Source organism: Pelophylax lessonae, assembly GCF_965119305.1.
Source record: "Pelophylax lessonae genome assembly, chromosome: 7".
In the NCBI taxonomy this organism is placed as follows: domain Eukaryota; kingdom Metazoa; phylum Chordata; class Amphibia; order Anura; family Ranidae; genus Pelophylax; species Pelophylax lessonae.
The window spans coordinates 188,969,040-188,980,238 of NC_138774.1; positions in this window are offsets into that span (position 1 = coordinate 188,969,040).

Here is an 11,199-nt window from a genome sequence, read left to right on the forward strand (position 1 = left end):
TCCGTGTTTGGCGGCCATTTTGCGCATGGGCAGTTGCCGCGGTTGGCGCTGACGTCATCCTGGCCCCAAATTTAAAAAGGGGAATTGTTTTTTCAAGTTTGGGAATGTCATTTGGTTGCAGCAGGCTTTCTCAGGTGCCGGATCTCTATCCTACAGGTTAGTGACACTGGAGGGGTACTTACTCACCCCCCCCCCTTCCTGGCAGCTTGTAGCACAGTACTCATTGTTGTCTCCTTCTGTCTTTACCAGAGAACTTTTCCGTGGTAGGTACACGAGGTTCTGGGGGCAAAAACATACTGCAGGTGCAGCAGGAGATCCCCCCTGGGCGTTTGAAGAAGAGGCTGGCGGGGTAAGTGACTGGACCCGTTCTTCAAGTCGGTTATAGCCTTCTTGTAAGTCTTTGACAGACCGGGTCAGTGCCGCCAGGTGATGACATAACTCGTCCATAGGAGAGGTTCCTCGGTCAGGCTCAGACATCTGGCTGCTTTGTACTATCACGTACCTGGAGATGAGCCTGACACTGTGACAGGGGACACCGGAGTGTAGAGTAGCACGAGTGCCTGGAGGTTTGCTTGAAGCGGACGATGGCCACTGGTGAAGGTCGCCAGAGAAGTCCGATGAGTAGGGTGTTGAGCAGGCAGCAGGTGCTGGAAGCAGGGGTTCCTAGGTAACAGGAGGAGCCTCCTGAGCAGGATGGACGGATCTGGGAATGACAGAAGCGTGGTAAGACAAGCCGGATCAGGAGCCAATCGGGAACATAGAAGCCAGTAGGAGCAGACAGGAAGAGAGGTCACGGGACAAGCCAAGGTCGGTGCAGGTGGAGAGCAGAAAATCGTCAGGACAAGCCGGGTCTGGAACTAGGAACAAGATGCAGGTAAACAGGTAACCAGTATCCAAGGCTGAAGACAAAGCAGCACTAGAGCAGTGTAATGGCTGGGTTTAAATAGTCCCTTTGGCGCCAATGTCTAACGCACATTCGCGTACTCGCGAACGTGCGTGCGCGGTTGCGCGAGCTCGCGCATGCGCATTGGCCATTGTCAGGTTTCTGACAGGAACACGTCTTTGCACAGCAAACGTTCTCTGCAGCTGTAATACTGAACATTGTAATCCTAAAATGTGCTGGCTGCATTCATTTCCTTTTTCTTTTTTCTTCTGGTAATTTTTGTTTGGCAATCCTTCCAGTAACACATTGCCTGTCTTAGGATGCCAAGGCTTACTCATTGTGCTGTATCTATAGAGCAGCATCAGTCACTATAGGCTGTTCTGATTTGCACTACAAACACCTTCACCTTCTTCTGAATATTTTTTTCAATTTTCTTATACTGGATATTATAATCGAAGATAAATTTAAAGCTACTCTTATCGGTGGGATCAACCCTAGTTTTGTTGGACACCAGTGTTTGTCTATCCATAGCTCTGACCCTCTCTATTTTAACATCAAGGGTACCAGATTCATACCCCTTCTGTTGAAATCTAGTAGCGAGAACCTTGGATTTGGTAACTAAATCCATCTCTGAGGAACAATTACGCATTAGCCTAATAAATTGTCCCCTGGAAATATTACATAGCCACGAACGATGGTGGCAACTATCCAGGGGAATGTAAGCATTGGGATCAGTAGGTTTAAAGATATAACAAATCCTAAACCAATCTCCATCCTTAGAAATCTCTAAATCAAGAAAAATCAAAACGTTCAGTGCTAATAATCCAGGTAAGGACTTTTATTTTTGTTATTATCATTAAGTTACTGAATAAATACCTCCAGACTGAGCTCCCTCCCAGACCATGATCAAATCATCAATGTACTTCCTATAACAGGTAAGCTCGGGTGGGCAATTTTTAAAAACTGCTTCCTCTTCACAGTGAGCCTTAAAAAGATTAGCCACACTGGGGGCAAAACTAGCTCCCATTGCAACACCTCTAGTTTGTGAGTAAAACTGTCTGTCATATCAAAAATATTTTTTTGACAGGCAGAAGTACAAACTACTGAGAAGGAAGCTTTAATGCTTCCATGAAAGATCAGAAGAGGTAAAGGCCCACTGCACCGCTGCCAGAGCCTCCTCATGTCCAATAATGATATACAGCGAGCTGACATCTGCCATAATAAGAATACTAGAAGGGGAACAATTCAAAGATTCAAGGATCTGAATTATATGCTTCGTATCCTTCAGGAAGGCATCAGTTTTTATCACCATTGGCTGAAGGAAGGAATCGATGTACTGGCCCATACGGGCCGTCACTGAGTCGATCCCTTTAACAATTGGTCTGCCTGGGGTGTGCTCACTATTTTTGTGAATTTTAGGTAAAAATAAAATGGTAGGGGTCCTACAGAACAAAGGATCAAGATAAGCTAACTCTTTTTTGCTAAGAATGCCCTTTTTTCTTGCCTCCTTCAACTAAGATATGTAATTATTTTTTAAAAAGTAATCATGGGATCTTTATTGAGAAGCTGGTAAGTGTCCGGATCTGCAAGTAGACGACCCATTTTAACTTGATAATACTCTTTACTCAAGACTACTAATCCCCCTCCCTCGGCAGAGCGTATGACAATCTCTTTTTGCTTTTTCAAAAGATCTCATGCCCAATCTGATATACTGGGGATCAACCAGTTTCCTCACTTTGAGAAAAAAAAAAAAATGCATCTCATCATCACTTAAAGGCGTACCACTCAAATTGTATATCCCAGAACCTATTGGAGTCTTTGCCTTTTGTACTCTCCTACCCCCTCACCTTCCTCTCTATTTTTTCTTTTTCTCTGGGAACCATTTGGATTGGGCGGATATTGAGGGGGATCTCTCCACCAGTCCCCCGGATTCGGCTGATACAAAGGCGGTCCCTTCTGTGACCCTATAAAATCCCCCCTTTCAGAAGAGGCAAGATTTTGAAGGGGCGCAAACCAGTTATGTGTAGGAACTTGCCCATATGGATGCAAAGATCTTCCTCTGGTAGGGTAACAAATTAGATGGAAAATTACTCTGATTTACTCCATGAGGGGGTGGTTTATTATTATAGGGTCCCTCAGAATGTGTTATTTCTAGAGGGGGGTTGCTGATAACCACTCTTATTTCTCAGCCTTCTATTCAAGCCTCTAGCTTCATAATACTGATTTTCCCTCCATGGGGTATGGTATTTCCCACTTCCTGGATATTAAAAGGTGTGGACTAGGTTATTCCTAGGGGTAGGTAATGGAGAATCCATAACCTCTAAAGGTAGGGGGTATTCCATTAGGAATCGGAGCAGGGTTATCAACAACTCTTTGCCATCTGTAAACCACATTGTTCCCAAAATCTCCCATATCTCTAATAAATGTCTTCTGTTTCTTTAATTGCGTCTCAGAATCCCATTTAATAAATTTATTTTTCAAATCAGCAGATAATTTATTGAACTCATCACTATCCCTATGAGGTTCTATAAGGTTTTTAATATCTCTAATTTGAGATTCTATCAATTTAACTTTTCTTTGTTTCCGCAGAAGTAAGAATTCTAAATTCAAAACCTTTTTTTGGTGAAAAATTCACCCCACTCCTTCATAGAGTCCTCATCAAGAAGTCCAAGATGGTATATCCCACCTAAGACATCTGAGGATAAGTTTGGCTAAGAGGTATTGTTCAAAAGATGTAATATCCCACCAAACCTTAATTCTTTTCTCAAATGCCCAAGTTTTTTAAAATACATAGATCATTGGTGGGTTCTAATGGTTGATTTCTGGGGAAAACCTCCCCTAATTTAAGCTCCCGTTTCTCCAAGAATTGGAAAATCTCCATAGTTTTGCGGCTGGGTAGAGATAAATTGAATGAATACTAAAATGCACAGGAAAAAACAATCAGCACAAAACAAACCTAAAAAAAAAAAAAAATAAAGCAGATGTGCACTCAGGATTAAATTATCAAGTCCCAACAAAAGTACATAGTAAAATATCAGTACAGCGCTAATAAATTGAAAGAACAGCTAGATAATAAGAAATGAAGGATGGTGCAAGAACACACAACAGTCCCAGAGGGTGATGAGTCATGCTTCTGCCTTTCTGTTTTTATCATATACAACTGATAGTTGACACTTCCCGGGCTATGCTTGGAGCGTCTAGGGTTGTCATGGATAGTGAAACGTGATGAGCAGCTTTTGACCTATTGTTAATCAGTCCGATTCTATATCTAGTGGGTGTCCTATTGCCTCCGTAGACGCTGATGAAGTCCCGCCCATGGGACAGAACGCGTACAGAAGAGGAAAGGAGTTACATGACACCGCCCGCGGTCATTCTGGATGTATATGTACATACACACTGCTTTCATGTTGATGTTACAGAGCACTGGGTTACAGTGCTAGATTTGTAAGTGCTATTTTAATTTCTTATTAAAGAAATATTAGGAGAGAGCACTATATGTTTAACTATTTCATATGATATATGCTGAGGATTTCAGAGTCGGAATTCTTAGAGAGACAGATTGGCCTGTTTCAGTCTTTATGGTCCCTGGATATCCCTTTTAGGGCTCTTTCACACAGGCAATCCGATCAGATCCGCCTATCAGTTTTTTAGGCGGATCTGATCGGATCCTCCATGCAGCTCTATGGGGCAGCGGGTGTCAGCGGAGACACCTCCGCTGACACCCGCTGCCATCCGCATCCGATCCTGTGCTGAAATCTGGACGGATGGAAACCCTATTTTTCCATCCGTTCAGTAATCGGAGCGGAGCGGATCTGATGAGAGCGGACAAGCGGTCCACTCTCATCCGATCCCCCATAGAGGGCAGCGGGGGCTGAGACACCTCCCTCTCCGCTCTGCAAGCGGAGACGGAGCTGTCATCTGCCGGCTCAGCGGGGATCGCGGATCGATCCCCGCTGAGCAACACGGATCCGCCTACGGAGGCAGACCGTGTGAAAGAAGCCTTACTGTGGTGGATGCGTGCAGAAAAACCCATCTTCATTCAGTTTGCAACCCCAGAGTGGAAAAGTGTGTTTGACCTGTTGATTCAGGGGGTCTATCAGTGAGGTGAGCTGCTTGAGTTACCAGTGGTGGAGGATTGTTTGCACTATATCACCTGAGAGTTTCACTCAGAAGCACGACTCATCACCCTCTGGGACTGTTGTGTGTTCTTGCACCATCCTTCACTTATTATTAGGGCTGCAACTAACGATTATTTTAATAATCGATTAGTTGCCGATTATTTTTTCGACTAATCGATTAATCGGATAAAATAATAAAAAAACTCAATATGCCTTTTTTTTCATTTATTTAAAATAATAATGAGCAAACAGTGTAAGTGCCGGTTCACACTTGTGCAATGCTGGAAGGCTGCGTATTCGCAGCCTGTTCCCGCATCGCATCTGCACAAGAGGCAGTTCACACTGCCATATGCGATACGCAGGGGTGTCAATTAAATGTTAACGACACCCCCAGTTTGATAGCATATAGCAGTGCGATCTGACAGTTCGCACAGGATCGGATCGCACAAGTGTGAACCATTGTGCGATCCGATCCTGATGCGGCTGAAAAAAAGGGTCATGTGCGACTTTTGTGCGGGTGCAGTGCGAATCAGCGCACCCGCAGTAGTGTGAACCAGCACTTAGTGCCGGTTCACACTTGTGCGGTTTGCGAGATCGCATGTAATTCGGAGCGCACTGCTCCTAAATTACATGCGATCTTATGTGCGGATGCGAGTTCAGCCATACACTTTGTATGGCTGAATTCGCAGCGCATCCGCAGCAAACTCGCACATGAGGCATTTTTTGAGCCGCCTCAGGATCGGATCGCACAGTGGTTCACAGTTGTGCGATCCGATTCTGTGCAAACTGTCAGATCGCACTGCGATATGCAATCAAACTGGGGGTGTCGTTAACATTTAATTGACACCCCCTGCGTATCGCATATGGCAGTGTGAACTGCCTCTTGTGCGGATGCGATGCGGGAACATGCTGCATATTTGCAGCCTTCCCGCATCGCACAAATGTGAACCGAGCCTTATACTAAAACTTTTTTTTTTTTTTTCTTAATTAAGCTCCTATATACTGTAAATAATATAATAAATGCTTATCTAGATAAAAGAGTTAATATTCCTTATAAGGTGCAATATTATAATAGAAAAATAAGTGAATAAAAACATCCATGTCAGCCATAGATATGAAATAGGCAGCATAGAAAGACCCCCTTTATGTGCTATATGGACGTTTTTAATCACTTATTTTTCTTAGAATATTGCACTTTATAAGGAATATTAACTTTTATCTGGAGAAGCTTTTATTATATTTTCTGGCGGGCTGCATTGCATGGACAGTCACAGGACACTGTAGCTCTAATCGCGGCACTCCCGTTCTGCTGCTTCTGTCCTCTTTTCTGCCTCACCTCGATATGACTCACTCCCTCACTGACATCAGCAAGAGGGCGGAGAGGAAAGGAGGGGGGAGGAGGGGGGAAGTCACGGAAGTGCAGAGCTGTGAGAGAGAGAGAGACAGTGAATGCAGCCGTCGGCTTCACAGAGTAGACAGCTCGCTGACAGGCGGGGAAAGTTCACAAAGCAGCACAACTAATCGACGGAGCAACTAATCGATAATAACAATCATTGACAACGATTGTAATTATCGATTGTTATCGATTTAGTCGATTCGTTGTTTCAGCCCTACTTATTATTATGATCTAGCTGTTCTTTCAATTAGCGCTGCACTGATATTTTACTATGGACTTTTGTTGGGACTTGATAATTTGATCCTGAGTGCACAGCTGCCTTATTTAATTTTTTAAGGTTTGTTTTGTACTGATTGTTTTTTCCTGTGTGTTTACACCCTCCCCCTCCCTGAGCTGGACCTGGATGACAAGAACACTGAGAGCCTAACGTCTCAATCCCATGTATATGCATAAAGCTGGCCATACACAATGAAATCTGATTGTACAATCTCTGTACAATTTCCTTAAGATTTACCAAAATTACCTAAAAGGAGAACCCACCTGAACAATCCATTCAATTGGTTTCAAATCAGACAGGCCTTTCACTACATAGTTAATGATAGATCCAAAGGAGATTCTACAGATTGTATTGTGTACACTCACCTTAAAGGACGAAGTAGGAAAATTGTGTGGAAATAAAAAAAAGAGGTGGTATAGTAATGAGTAAGGTATGGTCCAGAGTAGGAAACACACCCTATTCTGTGATGCAGTAAGGCAGTGCATGATGGGATATGAAGTTCCTGGAAGGTCACATGATGCTACAGAAAGTCAGGTCTCAGAAAGCATTATGTTTTATAATTTTGAAAGGAGAGTGAAAATTCACAGCTTCTGTGGACTAGGTGAGAGCTAAGCACAATGGAAAAGTTTTGCCAGAAAATACATTAGAACAGGCTTCAATTCATTGTGAAAAGTAGTATTCTGCCTGAAAAACTAAACTCAGCCTTTAAACCTGCTCCCACCCTCATTCCAAATTCTAAACTAACTAGCCTGATGTGTATACTTACCTATTCTATGGGTCGCCTGTCCAGTCATGTGATCCCCAATTGCCACATTCGGGGGAGAGGAGAGAGCAGCCACTACAATGGCTGGGTGGTGACATCGCTTATAGACTTAGTATGGGGCATCTGTTGTCAGCTGTCCCTCCTCTCCTCTGAAGCCAGTGCTGGGAGCCGAATACATGACCAGACTGGAGTGCCCTTAGAAGTACAGACATCTTTCCTCTACAGCAGGCATTACTAAATGGCAGAACGTGGTCTGCATCCAGTTCTGCCAGCAGCCATCCCCACCATCATTCCTCATAAAGCCCACAGTAGGGGCAGGACAGTACTGAACAGAGGGCGGGGAAGCTTAACATCAGTAGTAGTAAAGTTAGTGGAATCTTTCCAGACTATTCATTTAAACACCCAACATACTTGACCTAAAGCAACATGGCTACACTGAGAGCAGATTGTGCCAGACAAATCTGTTAATTTATTTAGGCCACAAATGTTATTGGACCAGGGTGGTGCTGTGGCTATAAAGTAGCTTCACTCCCTATCAACAATCACAGAATACATTGTATTTTTTTTTAAGTGGGAGAGAGGGGCACAAACTTCACTTCATCCAATCCGTGAACGCCTTAATTAAAAAAAATAATAATTACTAGGCATTCCATGACTGGGAGCAAACCCTCCTACTGATGCAGCCGCCATACCTAATGATTAGTAAGCTGTAATATATACGATTTTTGGTTTTACCGCTTTAAGTCACACAAAAGTACATCAAAAAGCACATCAGTGTTTAAGAGGATCCTGTGTTGAGACATTTTAAAAAAAAAAAAAAGTATGTCTGATAAACTAGTGAATATGGATTCAGGTTACAACAGTTTGCACATCTGTCTTCTGTTCAGTTAACATCTGTTTTGCATCCATTTTTCACATGTTCTTTTTTTAGCTGTTAAAGAAAATAGTTATAGGTGGCAAAAGTAAACAACAAATATGTTTCTTGCCTAAAAATGAACATAAACATGGATATAATTGTATGTATGTTCATTTACAGCTGCCTGCCCATACACATACATTGTGGTTTAGTGTAGATCTGTTTGAAAAACTGACAGATGGATCCAGGCTGAATGATAGTGTGAAAGGGCCCCTAGGCTTCATGCTCGCAGGCAGCTTGATAGCGTTAAATCTCAATGTTTTTTGCGACCGAAGGCACTGGTACAGCATCAAAATCTATGATAGGCTGAATTAGGCAGCAACTTGATGCTGTACCAAGTCATACTCTTGTTTAGGGCCATATGCATTCAGGCATGTATGACCTGATCGCAGAATTCTTGTGTTCAGGCACACATACATCCCAAGCCCCACTTGGTACAACATCCAGTCCTCTTATATTTCAGCCTGTCAAATATTTTGACAGGCTGGAGGTAGGAGATGGATACTGCACCTGTGCCTCCCAGGTGCCCCAAAATGCTAGGATTTGACACTAATGGGCTAAACTGCCCATATGAATGAGGCCTTAGACGAAAGCCTACTAAGTTTATATTCACTAAGTAAATATTATATTTTACTAAAAATAATTATTCAAAGATGTCCTCAAGCTGTTATTTTTTTTTGTTTATGGAAAGTTTATATGTACAGTATGTAACCTCAAATCTAGTTTTCATTATGTTTGGCTTCAAGTATCACAGTATACGGTTTCCTTCATCACATCATTTGTGAATCTGTAAATAAAAAAAAAAAAAAAAAAAACTGCTTCTGAAGACATCCCTGTTTGATGATGAAGCGCGTTAAGCAGTTGTTCCTGTGCGTCACTTCCAGCTCAGAGCAGGTGGAACGCATACAAGGCTATGGTCGGCGTCTATCTTTTTTGATTGTAAAAGCGGGCCTCTTTTGGATGATATTTTGTGTACGATAGAAGTTGTGGCGTTTTTTTAACTAATATTTTAATAAATACACCTAAATATTTTATACAATGAGATTCTCCCTCTCTGGTTTTATTTCTACTACACTGCCTGTCCATGAAACCCATCGGAGCAATACTGGGATTTTACAGAGGAGAAATAAGGATTCGTTCCAGGAAACTGTTAGGAATATTGGGACAGGTAATGACCTACAAGCCTTAACAACTTCCTTTGCTGTAAAGTAATGGGGTCTTCGACATCTGGCAAGTTCGGTGTGTAATATTCAGCACGAGGTGGAATATTCACCATAGGGGGCACCCTGGGAACAAGCCAAGGCACTCAAGATTGCACAATTTATAAAGACTTTTGCGCTAGTTCACTTTAAGGATTTATATTTGTATAGGTGCTGCAGAATTTCTTACCTGGAATTCCTGCCAATAACAGCACTTGTTGCAAGCTGACAACGCTAAGCTATGGCCCTAAAATTAGCAGCTCCTAGCCAGCGGTGTGCAAAGCTTCAGTTGGCCATTGGGATGCCTCAAAAAGGCTGCGCTGATGAGCTTTGGGCTGGTGTCAACAGCATTCATTTGAAAATCTTCTGAGTTTGTGGGAGGCTGCGCTAAAGGTAAAAAAACATTTGTGGCAAAAAGGCAAAAAAATTCAGGTTTGCTTTTAACTACAGGGCAAAGCAATAAATGCAAATTTGATGGTATCAGAAACTTGATTTCTATCATTCCCTTGCAGGCCATTGAACTACCAGAAGAATGCAAATTAAGCCCTACGTATACCCTCTAGTTGGACCTTAAACAAGGTTGAGGACTGTATCCCTAAGCCATGTGACAACACTAAGGCTCCTTTCACACAAACATCTGGATCTGGTCCGCCTGTCCATTTTTCAGGAGGAGCCGATCAGAGCATCCATAGCTCTCTATGGGGGAGCAGATACGCGCCGGAATCCGATCCGGGACCCCAATAACAGACAGGTGGGGATCTGCTCCCCATTTGTGCGGTGGATTGGATGACAGTCGGATGTAAACGTACAGGCGGTCCCATAGAGGAGAGCTGCCTGTGTCCAGATCTGCTGGACGGAGTCTGCTCCGTGTGAAAGGGGCCTAACGTATCACCATGTTCCTGCCCCGTCATTAACCACTTAAGCCCCGGAGGATTTGGCTGCTAAAAGACCATGGGGTTTTTTGCGATTTTTTACTGCGTGACTTTAACTAACAATTGCGCGGTCGTGCGACGCTGTACCTAAACGAATTTGACGTCCTTTTTTTCCCATAAACAGAGCTTTCTTTTGGTGATATTTGATCACCTGTGCGATTTTTTGATCATGCGCTATAAACAAAAAAAGAGCGTCAATTTTGCAAAAATAATATTTTTCACATTTTTTTTTATGAAATTCCCCCAAAAAAATGTAAAAATCAAAATTTTTTAACATTTTCGGCCAATTTGTTTTATGCTACATATGTTTGGTAAAAAAAAAAAAAAAAAAAAAAAAAAAAAATCGCAAAAAGCGTATTTTGATTGGTTTGAGCAAAAGTTATCGCGTTTACTAACAAAGGGAAAGATTTTTGTCATTTTTGGTGTTTTTTTTTTTAACGCGTAATGGCGGTGATCTGAGATTTTTTTTTAGGTACTGCGACATTGCGGCGGACAGATCGGACCCTTGACTGACATTTTTGACACTTTTGGGGTTACCAGTGACATTACTGCAGTAATCAGTGCTATACATATGCACTGTTACTGCAAAAATGACACTGGCAGGGAAGGGGTTAACTGTATTGGAGAGGGAGGGGTTAAGTGTGTCCTAGGGGTGTGCTTCTAACTGTATAGGGACATGGCTATTGGTGTAAAAACATAGATCAACGGTCCTACA